This window comes from Alexandromys fortis, unplaced genomic scaffold (assembly GCF_014885135.2).
Source record: "Alexandromys fortis isolate MF-2015 unplaced genomic scaffold, M_Fortis_MF-2015_v1.1 scaffold_79, whole genome shotgun sequence".
Classification (NCBI taxonomy): domain Eukaryota; kingdom Metazoa; phylum Chordata; class Mammalia; order Rodentia; family Cricetidae; genus Alexandromys; species Alexandromys fortis.
In genome coordinates, this window is record NW_026067964.1 from 1156081 (window position 1) to 1178251 (window position 22171).

General features: G+C 42.3%; 1 long non-coding RNA gene and 2 pseudogenes across 1 annotated transcript in view; 2 read left to right on the plus strand and 1 right to left on the minus strand.

Moving 5' to 3' along the window:
- The window catches only part of LOC126508532 (uncharacterized), a 388666-nt gene extending 369909 nt beyond the window's left edge, over positions 1 to 18757 (minus strand). Inside the window, exons 1-2 of the long non-coding RNA XR_007593860.1 lie at positions 17924 to 18757; positions 17138 to 17854 (exon numbers count right to left, since the gene is read on the minus strand). This is a non-coding gene — a long non-coding RNA (uncharacterized lncRNA). The remainder of the gene's footprint in view (positions 1 to 17137; positions 17855 to 17923) is intronic.
- LOC126508530 (40S ribosomal protein S6-like) lies at positions 8298 to 9053 on the plus strand (annotated as a pseudogene).
- Positions 18758 to 19234: 477 nt separating the features above from the next.
- On the plus strand, positions 19235 to 19698 carry LOC126508531 (60S ribosomal protein L23a-like; annotated as a pseudogene).
- The last annotated feature ends 2473 nt before the right edge of the window (positions 19699 to 22171 follow it).

Consider the following 22171-nt stretch of genomic DNA (forward strand, 5'->3'; position numbering starts at 1 on the left):
CTTTCAACAGCCGAGAAGTCTTAGAGAGATTCTCTTGGCATTAGAATGAGTTCCTGAGACCCCTAAAGAAGGTGACTATTGACTGGTGGTTTTCCTCCTGTTTTTTATTTATTTTTTAGACTTCCCCTTAAAGATACTAATTTTTATACATCTCAGATATATTATTATTCCAAATCAAATTTTCTTCTGCCATGTGCTGTTACCATTTTTAAATTATAATGCATTTTTTTCTAGCAATAGTAGGGCTTGAGTATAAGACATATACATATAAGACAAGTAAGACAAGTGCTCTACCACTGAGCTGCGGCTGCTATAGGACATCTTAAAAGAAGCAGAGGCTCTCTAAATGGAGCACCCAAGGAAATGAGATAGGAAAAGTCAAGAAGTAAAGAAAATCAGCTGAATGGGAAGCAAATGAGCAGTCTTCCGCAGCTCCCAGATGGGTTCCCGTCCCCAGAAGCCTGGGGAATCAATGGGACGGCTTAAGCGCTTTGGGGTTAGTAGGGAGGCGGAAAGGCCACTGTAAATCAACCATCGCTGAAACGTCATTCAAGATGGGGGCAGGGAGCAGCATCTGGCCATGGACTTTCTCGATATAAATAAACCCCAAATTGCACCAGAAGAAGAAGAAGAAGAAGAAGAAGAAGAAGAAGAAGAAGAAGAAGAAGAAGAAGAAGAAGAAGAAGAAGAAGAAGAAGAAGAAGAAGAAGAAGAAGAAGAAGAAGAAGCAGAGGCTCTTACTTTCGGGAGAATAGTGCAGACACGAGCAAGCCTGAAACCCGTGAGGAAAAGGGGGCAGTGTGATCGGTTCACAGCACGAGCTTTACATGAATGAGGAGGAGCCCAACCAGCTAGAAAATGAAGGATCCACACATATCTCAACCTCATGGTACTTGGCTCTGGGGATGTGAACTTCTTTCCCAGATGACCAGATAAAAAGAAGCCGATGTTGAAGGTTTTATGCTTGGTCCCAGACCAAGTCTCCTCCCTTATTTTACCAATTGATCACTGGCCTAATGGACTCCCAGCATCAGCCCCCAGACTTACTTATTTGCCTGGGAAAGTCTTCAGGCCCACACTTCCACGTTATCCTTAGAGAACACTCCCTTATTCCCGGCACGCCGCAGAAACAATCGAAAACAAGAAAGACCGTGTGTCCAGACAGACGGGCCAAAGGGAGACGACCAGCAGGAGACTAAGCAGTTAATCATCTAAAATCACTAAGTGGCTCACCCCCAAAATGAAAGGTCCACTTGTCTTCTCACACAAAGCCCTCGGGCTAATTATTTACCATATGGTGCATCATTGACCCAAAAAAGCCTAATTGCTTTATACAAAACCTACATCCAAACAAAGGCCTACTTGTCTACAAATCTTAGAATAACAAAATGAGTTTGCAGTAGGAAGTCAGCCCAACAGCAGAGAACAGAGTATGATCGGACCCAGCTCACTTGGCAGCGCACCTGAAGAGGCACGCGCAGGATTTGGGCGCAAGGTGCCCGCAAGTGTTGCTGCTGACTTGATGGCGAGGCTATTACATGAGGAGTGTTCAAAACAGTCTTGAGAAAACCTGCATAACTGTCGAAAGACAAGAGACCATTATTCAATTATCTATAGATAAATAAATAGATAAGCAAACAAACAAAAGGCAAAGCCAACTACTGTTTATCAGCGGAAGAGAATGTGAGTTGGCCGGGTCCTTCCAAACAGAACAAATGGCCGGTCGTGCTCGCAAGCTGAGGAAGTGTGGGGTTTGGGAATCGCTTGCCTCTCATAATTGTAAGGAGGCTGGCGTCATCTAACGAAGTGAAGTATGGCTGCTCGCGTGACACCACTGCTGCTGGGGTCACACTCACAGGCATGCTTACTGGGGTGTGTCTGTTCCGCTCTGGCTGCCTCTCAGAAGTGAGAGGTCTGCGGTGAGGTTGCCCTGTGAAACTGTGTCGCCAGAAACGCGTTCTTCCGTCGAACAGGACTTGGACCAGTTTGTGGTGGCTCCACTTTTTACCATCGCTTCCATAATCCTCTCTGTTTGCAAGATGCTTTCTAATTCTAGAGTTAAAGAAGAGCAAAGCTGAGTATGGTGGTAGTATCAGTCCATCTCTCTGGAGGCCCAGGCGGGGAGGACGCTCGTCTGTGGCTGTTCTCAGCTACCGAGTGAAAGGTCCCAAAAGGTGGTGGGGGGGGGGGGTGAAAGAAACTACTCATAACAGAGTTTGATGTAGCACAAATTCTAGTTGATCTTAATAAATAAAACCAGGAATTAGATGTGAGGGGGTGAAAACTGAAGGACCAGAGAATCAGTGCGGCCAGCCACTACTTAGATCTCCACCCTCACCAATTTCAGACTGAAGGGACGATCCTGTCCTTAGACTGCATCCTCAGACCACACCGAGCTCCTGTCTCCTCCTTATTGTCATTATTATATTCCTCTCTCCACCCAGCCACATCACTCCTGACTCCACCTCCCTGGTGCTGAGATTAAACACGTAGGATCCTAAATGCTGGGATTACCTTTGTGTGAGCTCTGGTTTCTCTTTCAGACAGATTCAATCTAGTGTAGTCCAGGGTGGCCTTAAACTCACAGAGATCCCTCTGCCTCTGTCTCCCAAATCCTGGGATTAAAAGTGTGTGCCGTCACTGCCTGGCCTGTAGTGGCTTAGCTCTGCACTCTGATCTTCAGGCAAGCTTTATTTGTTAAAACACAAAGGAAATATCACTACAACCTGCCATATAGCAGAATTTACCCCTGGGGACCCAGGGTCTGTCTTCTTAAGTAGTCTTTAGTGTGGATGATTCTCTTACATGTAAAGTTGCATTTTGCATGATTAAGCCAACAGAAAAAGGAAAACTGGGGTACTTCCGGAAGATTTGCAATTGAATGAAGAAGGTATTTAGGTAACTTTCAAAGTTTCCTTCTTTCCTATATACAGCGCTCCTTATCCAGAAAAATATCTATGAAACACGAATGCAAATTTGTTGAAGGGGTGTTCTATTTAACACTTTCAGATCCTTACTGTCTTTCTTCCTTGTGTATCAGCATGGCAGGCTTCTCTTCAAAGAGCTCCGTACCTGACACTGTAAACCACGCCTAGTTTTAATTTGTGATAATAATTCATTTCCAAGGCAGCTGTCGGCGATGCTATTTGTAGCCACAGAGTTAGAACTTCATTGTAGAACTCATCAGGGGAGAAAGTAACTCAGACTTTATTCAGGGGGAAAGGCCAGGAGGAAGTGGTATGCTTATGATTGACAGCTTGAACTTTAGACTCAGACAGATCTGGGTTAAGCCCGGGATCCTCAAAGTGCAAATTGTATGACCTGAGGCAAGTTGTTCAACTTCTCTAAGCTTTTATGTTTTCACCTGTGAAATGACAACAGTAAAGAAAACAGACTTTACAGGTAAATACAGGAGTAAGAGCAGTAAGTTACCCAGCAAGTTTGCTATCATTCCTGGCATGTAGTAGACATCTAATAAATGGAATGTAGCATTTTTGTAATTTATAGGAAGAGATATGGAGAAATTTATGCTAAGCTAACATTTACATGGCTTTTTTTCTTATTTAAATTTTGCTTCTGCATAAAAATCACCTGCAATTTTTGATACTTCTTTTGGGGGGGCAGGGTTCAAGACACGGTTTCTCTGTGTAAGTTCCAGGATAGCCAGGGCAACTTAGTAAGACTGGCTCAAAAATAACAAAAGAGGGCTGGGGAGACAGTTTAGAGAAAATGACTAGCCTGGCACATGTAAGGCCTTGAGTTCAAGTCCCAGGATCAATACTTAAACCTCTCCAAAGGAAAAGGCACCTGGTACAAAGAAAGCACTCTAGACAGCAGCCACTGCAGCCTTAAGACTGGAATTGGATGTGTTCTTAGTTGCAATAGGGCATTTATATTATCACGTTCTTGATTTTTTTTAAATGCTAAGTCACTTTTTAAATGACTTTATTGCATCAATTTATATAGATAGTGGTAAGTTCTTCCATGGCTTTTTTTGTAATTCCGCGACATATCCTTAACCATACTAAATGTATTGCTCTGTTGTTGCTTTTATGGGGGTTTATTTAACTGCTCCTGAAAGAACTCTTACAGTTGACTGTTTCCTTGCTTGCTCTTGATGCCAATTTGTTGATGCCCTAGTCACTGGTGGTAGGCTTTTGCTTTCTCTAATGTCTCAAATTCATAATGCCATTACCTCATTTGTCAAATTTCCTTCAAGAAACCCTACCCCCTCACCCCATCTCTTGTTTTCTTTCTTTTATTCTTCTATTGTTTCCCCTTTATAGGCACATGAAAGCACGTGTTTCCATCTCCTATGTTTTTCCCCATGGCTGTTTCCTCTCCTTTTCTTTCTAACTATTGGATTTGTTAATATTTTACTTCCTGCAGTTTTGTCCTCCAGGGCAGGCTGTTAATCATCCTTGTACCTGTGCAGCTCGCTAGTCCAGTTCCAATATGTAACCAACAGCTAAAGAACAGGTGTGGAGTGGAGAATGAAGGAAGGAGTAGACAGTGGTCCGCAGACCACAGAGGCACAGAGCGACACATGAAGGTCGCGTTCCTCTAATAGCCAAGTTAGAAAAGCCACGCACCGCACCTGTGTGCTACAGCCTCTGGAAGCTCGCTTTTCCCCAGAGATTGGCCTCCCCGTGGGGCCATGACTCATTCCGCCGATCATTGTGATCTTTTGTTATCACTGAGTCCAGAGGGTGACTCTTGTCCATCTGGTGACTACTTCTCCAGAATGTCATTCTGCTCTATTAGTTTCCCTCCAAGTCTGGACTTTGAGCTCTCTCTTCAGTCTCAAAGTGCAGCAAATGCAGGAATAAAGCAATGAAAAGCTTGAGCTGTAGTTAATGGTAGCGCACTTGCCAAACATGTAAGGAACTGGGTTTGAGCCCCAGAACTGCAAAAAGTGATTGGTTGGTTGATTGGTTGACAAAAATGTGCTGCAGATTTGGGTATGATTTTTGTTATTGTGGTTTGTTTGAGACAGTGTCTCTCTCTGTGTGTGGCCCTGGTATTCCTGGAACTCACTATGTACACCAGGGTGGCCTCGAACTCAGAGATCCATTTGCCTCTGCCTCCTGAGTGCTGGGATTAAACCATGCTCAGAAGATTTGGGGATAAAAGAACAAATATAATATGGATGCCAGAAACTGTTTTAAGACCCAATATACAGTGGTCAGTCCACCCCCAGCAGCAATCTCCAGACAGCTCCCCACTGTAGAGCACTGGCCCTAAGAACTGTGGTGAGAGAAGAAGCAGACAGACAGAAGAAAGACACCATCCATTCTTCATGTCTCATCTCAGAAGGCAATTACAGAAACTGGCAATGGGAAATCCCATCATGGCTCATATAAGTCAATGATGATACATTATTTTCCAGGTCTGAATTACCCTGTCTTAAATAAAATCACAAAAAAGATACCAGTGGTCCCATCCACGCAGGGTCCTAACAGCCTGCCTCTGACTGAATCCCTTTTACATGCCTCCTCTTTAGACAAGGGTAAGATCTATACAACTGTATGTTAGTCTCTCTCCCTCCCTTCCTCCGCCTTCTTTCTCCTTCTGTCTCCTTTTCTCTTCCCTCCTTCCCTCCCTTATCCCTTCTGTCCTTATATCAGCTACTCTGGAAGGAAAGTTTGGACCTAAATCCATATTCCAGATATATATATATATTTCTGCTCTGTCCTGAAAACAATAACAACAAATCAAAAACCGACCGAACAACAACAGACATCAGCCAATAAACCCAATATACACTTCTAAGCCCAGGTCATCAGCCTACCAGAGACTTCAATTTTCTCCAAAGCGACAAGGAGATATTTACTGGGTAATTTAAAAGCTCCATTCTGGTGATCTTCCCAAAATAAAGAAATTCTTCCCCAAAGACCATCTGATAGCTTCACTGCTGTCAAAAGAAAAAAAAAAAAAAAGGCCTGGGTGGGGGTGGGGAACTCATGACTTTAATCCAGGAGACAAAGACAGGTAGATCCCTGAGTTCAAAGCCAGCCCTGCATAGTGAGTTTCAGGACAGCCAGAACTACATAGTGAGACCCTGACTCTAAATAAATATAAACTCCTGTTTATTAGGACGCAGGTCTAGAGGCAGAAGTGTGTAATATTGTGATAATATATTCCGTCTTTTGGAAAACCCCTTTGGAATGGGCCTCATTACTGTGCTTTTCTGACTGGGAGACTATTAGGCCCTGGCTTTAGTTCCTCACTCAAGGGCTCTGAAGGAAGAAGTGGGCTATTGACTGTCTCATTTCAGCAGATAAAAGAGAAGAAAACAGCTGGCAACTTTTAAATAATTTAATGCAATATTCTATTTTTTATTTATTTATTTTTATTTATTTATTTATTAAAGATTTCTGCCTCCTCCCTGCCACCGCCTCCCATTTCCCTCCCCCTCCCCCAATCAAGTCCCCCTCCCTCATCAGGCAAAATTCTAAAACAAGCCAATTCTCGTTGGGCAGCCTCTTACAGAATGAGTGCACCTACTGCGTGTTCAGGATTTGAGTAGTCTCTTACAGAAGAGCCAGGCACATGCCTTTTACAGAAGAATACATGCCTTTAGTCCCAGCACTCCAGGAGGCAGAGGCAGGTGGATCTCTGTGAGTTCAAGGCCACCTTGGGCTACTGATCTAGTTCCAGGACAGCCAGGACTACACAAAGAAATCCTATCTTGAAAAAGCAAAGTAAATAAATAACTACTTGGGTCCCAGTCCAGATGAGCACTGCTTTAGCTATTTATCGGTCAGGGTCTCCCTCGATAAAGTGAGGGGTCTGTGTAGATTTAAGATGCCTTCTCAGGAGAACACTTCCTAAATATAACCCCAGCAGCACAGACACTGAGAGAAACAATTAACAAACGGGACCTCCTGAAACTGAAAAGCTTCTGTAAAGCAAAGGACATGGTCAACAAGACAAAATGACAGCCTATAGAATGAGAAAAGATCTACACTAACCCCACATCAGACAGAGGTCTGATCTCAAAAATATACAAAGAACTCAAGAAATTGGACACCAAAAGAACACATAATCCAGTAAAAAAAAAATTGAGTACAGACCTAAACAGAGAACTCTCAACAGAGGAATATAAAATGACTGGAAGACACTTAAGGAATTGTTCAAAATCCTTAGTCATCAGAGAAATGCAAATCAAAACAATGCTGAGAATCCAACTTACACCTGTAAGAATGGCCAAGATCAAAAACACTGATGACAACTTATGCTGAAGAGGTTGAGGGGTAAAGGGAACACTTCTGCATTGCTGGTGGGAGTGCAAGCTGGTACAGACCCTTTGGATATCAGTGTGGTGATTTCTTAGAAAATTAGGAAACAATCTTCCTCAAGACCCAGTGATACCACTTTTGGGTATATATCCAAAGGATACTCAACCGTGCCACAAGGACATGTGCTCAACTATGTTCATAGCAGCATTGTTTGTCATAGCTAGAACCTGGAAACAACCTAAATAAATGCCCCTTGATCGAAGAATGGATAAGAAAAATGTGGTACATTTACACAATGGAGTACTACACAGCAAAAAAAAGAAAAAAGAAAAAAAAAGACATCTTAAAATTTGCAGGCAAATGGATGGAGTTAGAAAACATTATTTTGAGTGAGGTAACCTAGACCCAGAAAGACAACTATCATATGTAGTCACTCATAAGCATTTTTAAACACAAAGCAAAGAAAACCAGCCTACAAATCACAATCCCAGAGAACATAAACAACAATGAGGACTCTAAGAGAGACATACATGCATCTAATCTACATGGAAAGTAGAAAAAGACAAGATCTCCTGAGTAAATTGGGAACATAGGAACCTTGGGAAAGGGTTGAAAGGGAAGGGAGAGGCAGGAAGGGGAGTCTAGAAAAATGTAGAGCTCAATAAAAATCAATAAAAAATGCCTTCTAACTGCAATACAAAAGAAATAATTTGTTATACATTTATAAAATCAGTATCAACAAACAGTTTTCATTTCTAAATTGTAAAGTAAACTCTGGTAAATCTTCAAGTATTGCTCTTACCCAAATATGATAGTGATATTATGAGATTTTTTTTTCTTTCCCTAAACATCTAATGATGTCTTCCAGTTAAGTTTCTGCTGAGTGTGGTGGTTTTTATGTGTAATGCCGGGACTTGGGAGGCTGAAACAGAAGGGGTTTCCACAGGTTTGAATCCAGCCTGAGCTATGTTGCCAGAGATACACAGTGAAAACCCATCTTAAGAATGTCTACTACTCTCTTTTTCGTGGTGCCTCCTAGGTGGTCGGCTATGTGAAGATGAAGCTGAATATCTCCTTCCCTGCCACCGGCTGCCAGAAACTCATCGAAGTGGACGATGAACGCAAGCTTCGGACCTTCTATGAGAAGCGCATGGCCACAGAAGTGGCTGCCGATGCCCTGGGTGAAGAGTGGAAGGGTTACGTGGTCTGAATTAGTGGCGGCAATGACAAACAAGGTTTTCCCATGAATCAAGGTATCCTGAACCATGGCAGAGTGCGCCTGCTGTTGAGTAAGGGGCATTCTTGTTATAGACCAAGGAGAACTGGAGAGAGGAAACGCAAATCTGTCCAAGGATGCATTGTGGATGCCGATCTGAGTGTTCTCAACTTGGTTATTGTAAAAAAAGGAGAGAAGGATATTCCTGGACAGACAGATACTACTGTGCCTCGTTGGTTGGGACCTAAAAGAGCTAGCAGAATCCGAAAGCTTTTTAATCTTTCTAAAGAAGATGATGTCCACCAGTACATTGTCAGAAAGCCGTTAAACAAAGAAGGTAAGAAGCTCAGGACCAAGGCACCCAAGATTCAGCGTCTTGTGACTCCGCGTGTCCTGCAACACAAACGCCAGCATATTGCTCTGAAGAAGCAACAAACAAAGAAAAACAAGGAGGAGGCTGCAGAATATGCTAAGCTTTTGGCCAAGAGAATGAAGGAAGCCAAAGAAAAGCGCCAGGAACAGATTGCCAAGAGGCGAAGGCTGTCCTCGCTGAGAGCTTCTACTTCTAAGTCTGAGTCCAGTCAAAAATAAGTTTGTAAGGGTAACAAATAAATGATCAGACCTTGAAAAAAAGAAAAGAAAGAAAGTCTACTGGGCATAATGGTGCGCACATTTAATCTCAGCACTTGGGAAGCAGAGGCAGGCAGATTTCTGAGGTCAAGGCCAGCCTGGTCTACAAAGTGAGTACTACACAGAGAAATCCTGTCTTGGAAAATAAATAAATAAATAAATAAATAAATAAATAAATAAATAAATAAACAAACAAAATTTAAAAAAACAGGAAGGAAGGAAGACCACCATAAAAATATTTCAGAAATATTCACCTGGAGAAATTCTCTGGTAGGTAAGAGCTTGCCCTGTAATCATGAAGCTATGAGTCTGAATCTCCAGAACCCATGTAAAAGTCATCAGAGCAACACATGTCTCTATCCCCAGTGCTGTTAAAGGAAGATGGGAGGCAGAGACAGGGTTCTCCAGAAGTTCACAGGTAGATCAGGCATATAAACAACAAAGACTTTCCTCAGAGTGGAAGGTGAGGACATATACCCAACATTGTCCTTTGACACACACACAGACACAGATACATGCACATATATAAACTCGTACACACACAGAGACACATGAACACACACAGAGACACACAGAGACACGCAGAAACACAGAGACACAGAGAAAGAGACACACAAAGACACAGATACATGCACACATACTTATAAGCACACACAAACCCAGAGACACACAGAGAGAAAGACACATAGAGAGACTCACATACACTCGCGCACACACACACAGACAGACACACACACACACACACACACACAAATGGACATTCTACAATAGAAAACCATGGAACTCCCTAGCTAATTGGCTTGATGTAGGATATCTTCCTCCCTCTCCTCTCCCAGTCCTAACAAGCTGTGCTACTGACAATCATTTGCGGTCCAGATGTGACACCTCCTCAGGTGCAGTGAGTCCCATTCTCCGAATTTTGGAATTTAGATAAGGAAAATGCAAACAAACGTGGAAAGGGAGTTGATCCTTAGTGCTGAGGTATTAGATGTAAACCTTAGGTATACAGAGAGCGGTGCTGCCCGGAGAAGGAGGTCTGCAGCAACAGGAGGCCAGCAGGTGGTCCCAGGACGAGATAGATGCTCAGTTCCAGAACAGATGGTACCATCTCTCCTTGAGAAACATTCCAGTGCTCTCCCAATGAGGCTGCCGTTTACCTCAACCATCTGACTTCCCTGCCTTCTCTCCTCCTTAGCCTCCCAAATATCTAAACTACTGCAAATGACATTTAAACAGAATGAAATGTCTGCTCTTCTGATTACTTCCTGACAGGGGAAGACGCCTGGCATGGCTGCTGGTCTGAGGTACTTCTGTTCCATGCCTTCCATGGTCACGGTACCCTTTCTTTCAAACCGTGAATTTTCTATCAGCTTAGCTAGTCTAAGCTACAGTTGACCAGTTCAGTATAGAGCTACCTCTACCTTGACCCTCTGTTTCTGAACCCTCCTCCTTCAGACCTGCCGCTCTGAGTTCTGGTCCCATGGAAGAGAACAGAACAGACACGAGCCTAGTAACTGTAAATAGACTTTTCTTGCATCAATAAAATAGGTCTTAGTCTACTTCCTCAGATCCTGAATTGAGAGGGGATAAGATGTGAATAGCTCGGGAGAAACCACAAAATTACAGTCTTTTGCCTAAAATCAAACAGTTAAAACAAACACCACCACTCCAACAACAAAAAACCACTTTAGATGTAAAAAGTCATAGTAAACCCTTAACATGGTAAAGTGATGATGTGCTGTTTCCTTGGCTCTAAGCCTGTATCATATCTATATATGCCAGTTTTCTTAGGGTTTTTATTTCTGGGGAGAGACACCATAACCATGGCGACTCTTACAGAGAAAACATTCAATTTGGGTGATTTGCCTATAGTTTCGGAGGTTCAGCCCGTTAATGTTATGGCGGGGAACATGGCACTGAATAGGCAGACATGGCGCCGGAGGAGTAAAGAGGCCTACTTCTTACAGGCAACGGGAAGTTGACTGAGACAGTTGGCAGTATCCTGAGCATAGGAAACCTCAAAGCCTGCCTCCATGGTGACACTCTTCCTCCAACAAGGCCACACCTCCCGATAGTGCCACTCCCTACAAGACTATGGGGGTCGACTACATTCAAGCCACCATGCCATTGTAATTACACACTCCAACACTCAGAACATGCTTCTGAGAAAGAGCACAAATTATCTGAGCGAGAATGAAAGCTTTTGCTGCTGTTTAGTCCTGAGCAAACCCCAGCCACCTTGCCTCTAACAGGCAAACATGAGCCCTGTGGAATGGTGCCAGGGTACCTCGAATTTCACTTCCCTCACTATGCAGTGACCACCAGTAGGAGCAAAGCCAACCCAAATGGTCAGCTAGAGAAGAGTTTGGTCCCTATTTAGGATCCTTTAAAGCTTCCCTGACGGAAGGCCCAGGAAAAGTACGACACACGTGAATCACAAATCGGTCTTTTGACAGACGGCCAGTCTACTGACTCCAAGAGGAAGACAACAGCGAATGCTAAGAACAAAACAAGAGCGACAGCTGAGGAATGTGTGGAAGACCAAGCTAAAAGTGCAGGGGGGGAGGGGGGAGGGGGGGAGTAGAGAGTGGGCGTAGAGCTTTAGTCCTAGCATGCAGGAGGTAGGGCAAGTGGGTCACTGTGAATCACCCCCCCCCAGCCTCTCCCACACACACACAAAGCATGAAAGAAAAAGGAGGGTTTGCCTGAGTTTTATGTGACTTTGGCATCCCAAGGGAACATTTCACAAAGGAATCTTTAATCTCTTAAAAAGGTTTTGATACATATAGTTATAGCAGCAAGGCCTCATGGATCTGTGGAATGTGTGGGATGCTTGACTATCTGGCCGAACTTCTGGTGGAAAACTCCAAGTTTTCTATGACCTGTGCTTGCTCTCCACCAAAGCGCTGATTCATTTGAACTACTACGCCTGTAGGGAGCTTCATTTTTTTTAATCTGTAAATTTTGCCGTAATAATCTCATTTAAAAAATATAAACCTTGCTAGCTAGGCATGGTATAACACAGCTTTAAACTCAGTACTGGGAGGAGAGTCAGGCAAAGCTCTGTGAGTTCAAGGCCACAGACTCAGGCCCTTGAACGTCTCTGACCTGTGAATACTTCTATTTCATTTGTAGTTGATTTTGCACATAATTATCAAAACAAAACAAGAGGGGCTGGAGAGATAGCTTGCAGATTAACAGCACTGACTGCTCTTCCAGAAATCCTGGATTCAACTCCCACACCTACATGGTGGCTCACAACTGTAACTACAGTCCCAGGGGACCTGACATCTTCTTCGGGTCTCCACAGGAACGACACGCATGTGGTGTACAGATATATAGATATAGATATAGAGATAGAGATAGAGATAGAGATATATATCAAGCAAACAAATAGATACATAAAGTCTAAAACAAAATTTTTAAGCATGAAAAAATATATTGTAATTTTTACATAAATTATATTAAAATCATAACAGTGACTTCAATTACCTGTGGAATTAATTTAAATTTAACATTAAAGTATTTTGTTCCAATGTGAATCTGATAACTCAAGATTATGTGCATCAAAATGCTTTTTTTGGTCTCAAACTGAAAAATGAAACCATGGCTAGAACCTCATCTTATGGCTTCTGTAAACACAGTTAAAAATTCAGTTCTAGGAACTGGGAGAGGTGACTCCTGAGCCTTTAATCCCAGCACTTGGGAGGCAGAGGCAGGTGGATGTCTGTGAATTTGAGACCAAACTGGTCCACATAGCAAGTTCCAGGACAGCCAGTTTAAAAAAAAAAAAAATTCAATTCCAGGAGCTGGAGAGATGGCTTAGATGGCTTAGCAGTTAAGGGCACTCAGTGATCTTGGAGAGGACCTGAGTTTGAGTTTGGCTTCTAGAACCCACGTGGTGTCTCACAACCATCTGTAACTTCAGGTCTAAGAGATCTGAAGCCCTCTTCCAACCTCCTTGGCACCAGGCACACAAGCCACACACACACATGGTATATATACTGCACACATAAGATAAATTTAAAAGAAGTTTTTAAAAAATATTCAGTTCTGAGACTAGCAAGATTACTCATTTGGTAAAGGTGCTTGCCACCAAACCTGTCAGCACGAGTCTGTTCCTGGCCCCACACGGTGAAAGCAGAGTCTCACCCAGTTCCCATGGGTTCTCCTCTGACCCCCCTGAGCACAGATGCACACAGAGACACACTGAATGAGTGTTGTAATAAAGTAGTTTTAGTTCAATTATATGTTGAAATAGGAGCGGCGGGGCTGCGTCCCCAACACCCCGGCCGCTTGGCTAGCTCATGCCCGAAATAACAACACACAAACTGTATTCATTTAAGAACTGCTTGGCCCATGAACTCTAGCCCTTACAGGCTAATTCTCGCACCTGGACTAGCCCATTTCTAATGATGTGTGTAAGCACCCCAAGGTGCGCTTACCGGGAAGATTCTAGCCTATGTCCATTCTGGGTTGGAGTTGCCTGGGAGAGCTGAGCATGGCGTCTCTGCTCCAGAGAGCAGAGCTGTCCGGTCCCTCTGGAAGCAGAGCAGAGTCTGACCTCACTTCCTCTTCCGCCCAGAATTCTATTCTGTTTACTCCTCCCATCTATGTTCCAAGCTATGGCCAAGCAGTTGGTTTATTATAACTTAACCAATGAAATCAACAGATTGATATATGACACTCCCACATCACTTCCCCTTTTTCTGTTTAAACAAAAAAAAAAAAGGCTTTAACTTAACATCCAAAGCTCTAGAAATGACAGAGACATCTCGCTGCCTGGACAGTCACCCAAAGTTCCTCTGTACCGTTGGGGCATCCATCTTCGGCCTACAGGCCCATAGTTTCCAGCAGACATTTCCACAAAGCAGGAAATTTCAAAGGCAGTCACTATCTGCTTGTCCTGAAGAATGTCTTGCAGACTCTTTCATGAATCAGGAACCCCGAAAGATCATCTCACCTTTAGGCAAGTTCAGCAGTCCTCTCTCTGCGGGTTCTCTGTGTCCAGTTTATGCAATAGTCCAGGCAAGAGCAGTTTCTTGCCCAAATGGCTATCAAACTCCATAAGGATCCTCTTCGATGCCCATCTTCCTCTTGAAGTAGATTGGTGCTGCCAGGAGCAGAGTGTCTCATTGTCATGAAAAGTCCTAAGTTATTAAAACATTTAAAATGCCATATTCTATAATCTTTGAAAAATATGAAGAATGCCTATCTAAAATATATCTATGCACATCTAGAAAATCTTAACTAACATGACTACAAACTTAACTATTATTAATGATTATTCATTAACAACCTATATACATTACAAAATTAACCTTAAATTTAAATCACTAAAGCAAAATCCATATCAATGTAAATTATTCATACCTATATCATCTCCCCCTTTAAATGTAAAAGAACATTTATAAACAATATTTGGGAACATGGGCGCAGTTTTTTCTCTCCAAACTGCTTCCTGCTGAATGGGGGCGTCGTTAATTAGGTCTTTCATGGTATAACCTGTGTGCTAGTTTCATCTCAGTTGGCAGTTGAGCGAAGCAATTTTCTGAAGGTATTCACAGCAACCGTTCAGGAGGGCGTGGTCCATCATACCATATCGGAATAGAAGAAATGAACAGGGTCTCATCCTCTGTGAAAACAAAATAGGAAACTCCTTTCGAAAGCATCATGTCCTTAGATCCAAATTTCAAAGTCAAGGCATCAAAATCTCTACGATGGATTAGTTCAGCAGCATTTATAAACAAATATCTTTTAGCATCTGTTGCTCCTTCCTCAGCATTCAAACAATTCAAAGAGAGCATAATAGTATACAGTATCAAGATTCTCTGTGTATTTTCCATCTTTGTACGCTTTATTTTAACCTCTATTTCGTTTATTTTTACTTTTATTTTATATTCTCTGTATCTCTTTGACCTGGAATAACTCTGTAGACCAGGCTCTCCTTGAACTCTCAGAGATCCGCCTGTCTCTGCCTCCCAGGCATTGGGATTAAAGGTGTTTGCTACCACACCTTGAACTCACAGAGATCTGTTTGTCTCTGCCTTCTAGGCACTGGGATTAAAGGCGTGTGCTACCACACCTTGAAGTCACAGAGGTCAATCTCCCTCTGCCTCCCAAGTGTTGGGATTAAAGGCGTGTACTACCACACACAACTTCTCTTTTTCTTACTTTTTTTTTAAAAACTTTTAACTTTTAGCTTGCATATATTTTTAACACACTGTAAATCATTTAAACATTTTCTTTATCTTTGAATCTCTTTACTGTATATCTCTCTGTTTTTCTGACCACAGGAGCCTTTAAATTACTGAGCAATATGAGTAGGATTAAAGCCGTGGCTTTGCCAGCTAGATCCAGTCCATTCCTTAGCTTTCCAGCCTCATGGCGGAGATACAGGCTGTAGCCATGTTTATAGCCACAATTCTATGGCGTTTCAAGGTCCCTGCCAGCCAGCGAGCTACAACAGACAACAGTCAAGTCCTCTCTCGGTAGTTGGCTCTCCTGCCTCAGTCAGAGTTTGCCCTGGCAGGACGGCCCAGAAAGCCGGCATTTTTAAACAGCACAGCTTTTTTCCTGCTACGGCTGAAAACCGAAAAGCATGCGTTCAGCTTTTCACCAACACCGTTTAAGTGTTTCCTGGCAGGAACTCTTAATGAGCTGCAGGGTTTTGCAGCTGAAGCTGAGTCAGGAAGCCTCTCTTAGATGAGAGCGCTTGCTTGCCTCTAGCAAGCAGAGTAGACCCAAGAAATTTGTTGCTACCAAGAAAACATGCTTCATTCCATTCTTTCCCCAGCTTTCTCAGGCTTTTTGTGGATTCAGTTAGCCACACGTCTGGGCGCCATCTGTTGAAATAGGAGCGGCGGCGGGGCTGCGTCCCCAACACCCCAGCCGCTTGGCTAGCTCACGCCCGAAATAACAACACACAAACTGTATTCATTTAAAGAACTGCTTGGCCCATGAACTCTAACCCTTACAGGCTAATTCTCGCCCCTGGACTAGCCCATTTCTAATAATGTTTGTAAGCACGCCAAGGTGCGCTTACCGGGAAGATTCTAGCCTAAGTCCATCGTGGGTTGGAGTTGCCTGGGAGAGCTGAGCATGGCGTCTCTGCTCCAGCAGAGCTGTCGGGTCTCTCCGGGAGCAGAGCAGAGTCTGACCTCACTTCCTCTTCCGCCCAGAATTCTATTCTGTTTACTCCTCCCATCTATGTTCCAAGCTGAGGCCAAGCAGTTGGTTTATTATAACTTAACCAATGAAATCAACAGATTGATATATGACACTCCCACATCACTTCCCCTTTTTCTGTTTAAACAAAAAAAAAAAGGCTTTAACTTAACATAGCAAAATTACATATAACAAAACAGTTATCAAGTAAAAATTACAATAATCTATATCATAACTAAGAAAAACTATAACTATAGCTAACTATTCTTAACTCCATCAAACAGTCCAGAAAGATACAATATTACCTAAACAAATAAGAAATAAGCAAACTCTCAAACTCTAGAAATGACAGAGACATCTCACTGCCTGGACAGTCACCCAAAGTTCCTCTGTACCGTTGGGGCATCCATCTTCAGCCTAGAGGCCCATAGTTTCCAGCAGACATTTCCACAAAGCAGGAACTTTCAAAGGCAGTCACTATCTGCTTGTCCTGAAGAATGTCTTGCAGACTCTTTCATGAATCAGGAACCCCGAAAGATCATCTCACCTTTAGGCAAGTTCAGCAGTCCTCTCTCTGCGGGTTCTCTGTGTCCAGTTTATGCAATAGTCCAGGCAAGAGCAGTTTCTTGCCCAAATGGCTATCAAACTCCATAAGGATCCTCTTCGATGCCCATCTTCCTCTTGAAGTAGATTGGTGCTGCCAGGAGCAGAGTGTCTCATTGTCATGAAAAGTCCTAAGTTATTAAAACATTTAAAATGCCATATTCTATAATCTTTGAAAAATATGAAGAATGCCTATCTAAAATATATCTATGCACATCTAGAAAATCTTAACTAACATGACTACAAACTTAACTATTATTAATGATTATTCATTAACAACCTATATACATTACAAAATTAACCTTAAATTTAAATCACTAAAGCAAAATCCATATCAATGTAAATTATTCATACCTATATCATCTCCCCCTTTAAATGTAAAAGAACATTTATAAACAATATTTGGGAACATGGGCGCAGTTTTTTCTCTCCAAACTGCTTCCTGCTGAATGGGGGCGTCGTTAATTAGGTCTTTCATGGTATAACCTGTGTGCTAGTTTCATCTCAGTTGGCAGTTGAGCGAAGCAATTTTCTGAAGGTATTCACAGCAACCGTTCAGGAGGGCGTGGTCCATCATACCATATCGGAATAGAAGAAATGAACAGGGTCTCATCCTCTGTGAAAACAAAATAAGAAACTCCTTTCCAAAGTATCATGTCCTTAGATCCAAATTTCAAAGTCAAGGCATCAAAATCTCTACGATGGATTAGTTCAGCAGCATTTATAAACAAATATCTTTTAGCATCTGTTGCTCCTTCCTCAGCATTCAAACAATTCAAAGAGAGCATAATAGTATACAGTATCAAGATTCTCTGTGTATTTTCCATCTTTGTACGCTTTATTTTAACCTCTATTTCGTTTATTTTTACTTTTATTTTATATTCTCTGTATCTTTTTGACCTGGAATAACTCTGTAGACCAGGCTCTCCTTGAACTCTCAGAGATCCGCCTGTCTCTGCCTCCCAGGCATTGGGATTAAAGGTGTTTGCTACCACACCTTGAACTCACAGAGATCTGTTTGTCTCTGCCTTCTAGGCACTGGGATTAAAGGCGTGTGCTACCACACCTTGAAGTCACAGAGGTCAATCTCCCTCTGCCTCCCAAGTGTTGGGATTAAAGGCGTGTACTACCACACACAACTTCTCTTTTTCTTACTTTTTTTTTAAAAACTTTTAACTTTTAGCTTGCATATATTTTTAACACACTGTAAATCATTTAAACATTTTCTTTATCTTTGAATCTCTTTACTGTATCTCTCTCTTTTTCTGACCACACGAGCCTTTAAATTACTGAGCAATATGAGTAGGATTAAAGCCGTGGCTTTGCCAGCTAGATCCAGTCCATTCCTTAGCTTTCCAGCCTCATGGCGGAGATACAGGCTGTAGCCATGTTTATAGCCACAATTCTATGGCGTTTCAAGGTCCCTGCCAGCCAGCGAGCTACAACAGACAACAGTCAAGTCCTCTCTCGGTAGTTGGCCCTCCTGCCTCAGTCAGAGTTTGCCCTGGCAGGACGGCCCAGAAAGCCGGCATTTTTAAACAGCACAGCTTTTTTCCTGCTACGGCTGAAAACCGAAAAGCATGCGTTCAGCTTTTCACCAACACCGTTTAAGTGTTTCGTGGCAGGACCTCTTAATGAGCTGCAGGGTTTTGCAGCTGAAGCTGAGTCAGGAAGCCTCTCTTAGATGAGAGCGCTTGCTTGCCTCTAGCAAGCAGAGTAGACCCAAGAAATTTGTTCTACCAAGAAAACATGCTTCACTCCATTCTTTCCCAAGCTTTCTCAGGCTTTTTGTGGATTCAGTTAGCCTCACGTCTGGGCACCATCTGTTGAAATATGGAGCGGCGGGGCTGCGTCCCCAACACCCCGGCCGCTTGGCTAGCTCATGCCCGAAATAACAACACACAAACTGTATTCATTTAAAGAACTGCTTGACCCATGAACTCTAGCCCTTACAGGCTAATTCTCGCACCTGGACTAGCCCATTTCTAATGATGTGTGTAAGCACCCCAAGGTGCGCTTACCGGGAAGATTCTAGCCCATGTCCATCCTGGGTTGGAGTTGCCTGGGAGAGCTGAGCATGGCATCTCTGCTCCAGAGAGCAGAGCTGTCGGGTCTGTCTGGGAGCAGAGCAGAGTCTGACCTCACTTCCTCTTCCGCCCAGAATTCTATTCTGTTTACTCCTCCCATCTATGTTCTAAGCTATGAGGCCAAGCAGTTGGTTTATTATAATTAACCAATGATCTTCCTCCATCAATTATATACATTATGTATACTTTAAATATATAATATAGTAAATATATAGTATATATTTTATACAACATAAAAATTGAATACTTTTTATATCTTAGTCAAATTAAAAATGAAATGATGGGTAAGGATGCCGCTGAAGGTGAAGAAACTGGTTCCTGCCCCTCCCGAAGCTGCAGTCAAAGTGAAGGCCTTGAAAGCCAAGAAGGTGGTTCTGGGGGATATCCACAGCCATCAAAGAAGATCCACATGTCACCCACCTTCCAGAGTCCCAAGACCTCAAGGCTCTGGAGGCAGCACAAATAATCTCTAGAGAGAGACCAGAAGAAACAAGCTTGAGTACTACGCTGTCATCAAATTCCCCCTGACCACTAGGCCAGCCATGAAGAAGACAGAAGATGATATCACGCTGTGCTCACTGTGGATGTCAAGGCCAACAAGCACCAGTGTAAGCAGGCTGTGAAGAAACTCTATGACACTGATGTGGCCAAAGTCCACACCCTAATAAGGCCTGAGAGAGAGAAGGAAACCCGTGTTTGGCAGACTCCTGACTATAATGCTCTGGATGTTACCGAGAAGATGGAGATCATCTAAACTGAGCCCAGCTGGCTAATTCTAAATATATATGCTTTCACTATAGAAAGGAAGGAAGGAAGGAAGGAAGGAAGGAAGGAAGGAAGGAAGGAAGGAAGGAAGGAAGGGACAAACGAAGGAAAAAAGAAAGAAAGGATCTTTATTAGTATCAAAAACTCTGACTTAACCTGCAAATAGAAAATTAGAAGTCTCTGAAAATGATTGTAAGGGACTTTTTTTATTTAAATTAAGGTTTAAGTTTATAGATGAGAGAAAAGAACTGGAGAAAGCGTACTGCTGACAAGGCATGCTGAAGAAAAGAATACAAGCCTCCACATCTACTGTTAGCAATGGTAGAAGTGGCGTCATCTTCAGCAAGTGAGTCAGCACACATTCCAAACATAAGAATAATTGCAGGCATTTACCAAGTGACAGTCACATTATGAGTATAGCCTCATCTAATCCTCTCTCCATCACAGGCAAGTGTCACTACTGTATCAAGGTTTCCTAAGTGTGATCAGCATCCCTAAAAAGGCAAAGCTAGGACTGAGCCATATAGATATTTCTCCAAAGATGATTGAGCACGAGCAATACGGATACAAAAAGAGGTCTGTAAAGATGGCCCAGTGGTTAAGAGGGTGTGCTGCTCGTTCAGAGGACCTGAGTTCGATTCTCAGCACACACATGAGAACAGCTCACTACAGACTGTGACTCCAGCTCAAGGGACAACAACCCTACTTATTCTGGCCTCCGTGGTACCTGTTCTTAAGTGCACGTACAAATCATGCTGATTTCTTTTATTGTTGGTGCTTATATATTTAATTCCGGTCATTTTCCAGTAGGTATGTGGACAGGCCATTTTGATTCCATGTGCATTCAACTAATGGTTCATCATACCAGCTGGCTTTTATTACTGAACAGGCCGTGAAACCTCAGATAAAGTGGCCTTGATCACGGTGTGTAATTCTTTCAGAAGTCGTTGAATTGTTCGCTAATAATTTGGCAAGAATTTCTGAGCTAATTTTCTTAAGAAATGGTTGCTCTGTCGTTTTCCATTTTGTAGTTTGATTTTTGGCGATAGAAGAGCAGCTATCTGAAGTGAGTTGTGTTCCCACTTTCCAGGAGATGATTGTGCAGATATTAGTGTGTTGTTTTTCAATGCTTGCAGCAATCTCCCGTGAAGCTCCCTGAGTTTTGAGATTTCTTTCCAAGAAGTTTTTAAATTGTGATTTCAATTTTCTACAGTTTCAGGCTCTTCCAGGTATCTACCTTCTGTTGGGTGGATTATGGTCAAGTCTTTTGTACGATGGCATTTACCCATGTTTTGCTTAATGGAACAGTCCTCAACCTTTGGAGGTTGCATATCAAATATCTTGCATATTAGGTATTTACATTACAATTCATAACAGTAGCAAAGTTATAGTTATGAAGTATCAATGAAATAATTTTATGGTTGGAGGTCACCATAAATGAGGACTAACTATATTAAAAGGTCACAGCATTGGGAAGGTTGAGAGCCACTGGCTTAATGTCTTTCTTGGATTCCATGGTTCCTATAATCCTTCTTTTACAATTTCCTCTTTGGAGAACTCCATTTAACTATTTTTCTTCTTCAGAAAAAGCCCACTGCTGACAAAAAATGCTTTAGTTTCCTCTCATCTAAGAATGTCTTCCCTCATCCTTGCTTCTAAGGGTTCTTTTGGTGGGTTTGGGATTTGAGTAGGTTTTTCCCTTCTGAGTGAGGTGGAATTTTTGTTTGTTGCCCGTTTGTTTTTTTTTTTGGGGGGGGTTGTGGTTTTTTTTTTTTTCCTTTCTGCACTTGGCAAGATGTGTCATGCCTTCCTTGTGCCTCTAGGGTTTCTGAAATCCACTGTCATTTGGATTGTTCTCCCCTGTAGGGAAGGTGATATTCTTTCTGCTCTCCGGATTTGTTTCTTCATCTTTAATTCTCAGAAGTTGAAGAATAGGTGTCTTGACATAGATTTCTTTGCATTTATATTACTTAGGTTGTGTGTGCTTTATTTTAAATAATAGCTTTGTTGAGGTATAATTTGTAAAGCATAAAATTTAGCCTGTTTAAAATGTACAATTCAGTAGCTCTTGGTATATTTACGGGGTTGTGAAACTTCATATCTAATTTTAGAATTTTCACCACCTCAGAAAGAAACCCTATACTTCCTAGTTGTCACTGCCCCAACCCCGCCTACACCCTTAGCAACCACTAATGTTCCTCCTGTTTCTATACAGTTGGCCATGCCAGACATTTCACATAAATATGATAATTCAGTATGTGATTTCTTAAAAACTGGCCTCCTTTGCCTAGCATCTTCTCAAGTTTCATTCATATGATAACATTCATATCTAACGCTATTAAAAGTACTTTAATCCTTTTTAGGGCCAGATAATAGTCAGTTGTAAGGATGTAAGGAATATATTGTTTACTCATTAATCAGTTGATACCTCTATTGTTCTACTTTTGGAGTACTTGTAGTCA